Raw genomic sequence first — 2,440 nt, 5'->3', positions numbered from 1 at the left:
CTAATTGTGACCTATGATACTTGTGGACCATTACAAATCTACTGAGCGAAGTCACATTTTTATGCACCAATTATCTGTTGAATGTTCTACATGGCTTGTTTCTACAGTCTGTTACTTTGGTTCAAGGCATTGCAGTTTAAAGGACTCAAGATTCATGATTAAGTCAACCAAGATTCAAGTTCATTTAATATCCAAGATTCAAGAAACGTTCAAATTCAATTTTGAGATTTGGAAGGGAAAGCATACATATACAATTCATATCATACGAATTCTTTTTCATTACAAAGTCACCAAGGTTCATATTACATTACAAATCTTTACAAAAATCAAAACCTACAAAAAATGCATTTTTGACCTATAGTAAACTTTGGTCAACTGTTGACTTTTTGGTCAACCATTTGATCAAAGTCAACTCTCTAGCCCTAGACCTAGTTCCCACTAATCCTCGAGCATTATTCATCTTCAAACTCATGATTATCCATCCATGCTCCATATTGCCTTCAAGTATTATGCCATGCTTAACCTTTCAAACATCATTCCAAGATTAAATGTCGTGCCAAGCCTTCCCATGTGTGTGAATCCTGCAAAACCACATCAGACATATACATGATCAGCATGTTATTTACAAATACACATTGTGCACAGCTAATACATATACATGAAGCCACATTTATATTCCACACATAGCCATGCTAAATCAAGGAACTTTCAAGCCAAAACCTAAACATCCATAACCGCCACTATGTTATTTACAACATGCTAACCATTCAGAGGTTATGACTAGTGCATTAATACAAGTTAGGTCCAATTATCAAACAACAACAACCCATTTTAATCAAAATAATTCAATCTCATAAAGTAGTGGAAGTTCAACTCAAGAAAGAGGTTTCAAACAAGTTGATCCAAACACGTAAATTTTCAAATCATAAACCTAGTTTCATTCATTTCAAAAAGCATTGCCACTCTCTAACAATTTCTTTCCATTTTACTAACTCTGAAAGGGAAGGATAATTTCAGAAACTAACTCAAAATGAACTAACTCTAACTGAATCTAGCGTAACTAACTTCACATCTAAATTCAAACTAATTGTTTGCATCCAATAACTAACATTTAAACTTAACATTACGTCTAACTTAGTTTTAACTGAACTAACTGATTCAATTCTAACTGATATTAACAGGGTTTTCTAACAGAAACCAACCGAAGTTTAACCTCTAACTAACTTACACCATGGCAATTTAACTGAGCTAACACTTGCCTTAACGGTGCTTGAGCTTTCCGTTTCTGTCACATTCATCACCTCTCTATAAATTCTTCAATCATTGCTCAATCATCAATTTTCCAATCATTTTATCATTTTTCAATCAGTTTCCAATCATTTTTTTCACTCTTAATCACATACAACAAAACTCTCTCACTCACGTTCACTCTCTCACTCTTCATCAATCACATACAAGCAAAGCATCACAGAAGACCACAACAAGAACAACAACTCAAAAAGTGTAGAAGAAGAAAGAAGAAAAGGAAAGGTTGAAGAATTTGGAGGTTCAAGATTTACTTGAGTACATCATCTTCATTTGCTTCGAAGCAACACATCCTCGTAGGAAGGATCTCTCAATTCTTCTTTCATTTTGCCCTAATTCTAGTTACCATAATGTGATCTAGAACCTGAGAAATCAAAGCCCTAAGGAATTAGGCTTTGATTCCTCCATTTTAACGTTTAATTTATGAATTAGGGATATAGGGTTCATGTAGTTATTGGCTCGGTTTGAACATTTGGTTGAAAATCTGAGAAAAATTATAGGATATTGAGATAGAGGGGGACAAGGTGAGTAAGATGGTGTACGGTTTGTGGTGTTTGGCCCTCCGCCGCTGCAGGAGATAATTTCCGGTGCAGCGGAGCTAAGAACTCAGGCTAAAAGTGAAAACACGTGAAATGGACAATGATAAGACATTAGATAGAAATTAACCATAAATAATATACTTAGATATGTAGGTTAATTGTTTTTTCATTTAATTCATTTTATAAATTAAAAATGATAAGACATTAGATAGAAATTAACCATAAAATGTTTAGGTTTGATTTTGATTAGATTCTAACCAATAACATGTTTTGTTCCTCTTAGTTCTAGTTTAACTTTGTAGAAGCATGTGCATTATAGTTTAACTTTGTAGAAGTATGTGCATTATGACACTTTGCTCTTCCTTAGAATTTAGGTCATGAATCCTTGTGCTTGATTTACAACTGAAATTTTATCCTGATTGATTAAGTTGATCAAAGTATTCTTTGATCAACTAAGTCCTTTGATGTGTGTTTGTTCCCTCTGTTTGTTCAAGTGATCAAAAGTCTCTTGATCACTTGACGAGACTAATTACATGTACTGGAGCTGCATTGGATCTTTCAAGACGAACAAGTCAAGACTTCGTATACAAGTCAAC

General features: G+C 33.8%; 1 long non-coding RNA gene across 1 annotated transcript; it reads right to left on the bottom strand.

Moving 5' to 3' along the window:
- Nucleotides 1–260: 260 nt before the first annotated feature.
- Nucleotides 261–2,430, bottom strand: LOC127126438 (uncharacterized). Its single transcript, XR_007804984.1, has 2 exons — nt 1,560–2,430; nt 261–581 (listed from the first exon to the last, which is right to left on the bottom strand). It is a non-coding gene; the product is annotated as an uncharacterized LOC127126438 (long non-coding RNA).
- Between the last annotated feature and the right edge of the window lie 10 nt (nt 2,431–2,440).

The sequence above is a fragment of the Lathyrus oleraceus genome, chromosome 3, assembly GCF_024323335.1.
Source record: "Lathyrus oleraceus cultivar Zhongwan6 chromosome 3, CAAS_Psat_ZW6_1.0, whole genome shotgun sequence".
Taxonomy (NCBI): Eukaryota; Viridiplantae; Streptophyta; class Magnoliopsida; order Fabales; family Fabaceae; genus Lathyrus; species Lathyrus oleraceus.
Note: the sequence above shows the minus strand (reverse complement) of the source record. Positions and strands in the feature narration are given on the sequence as shown.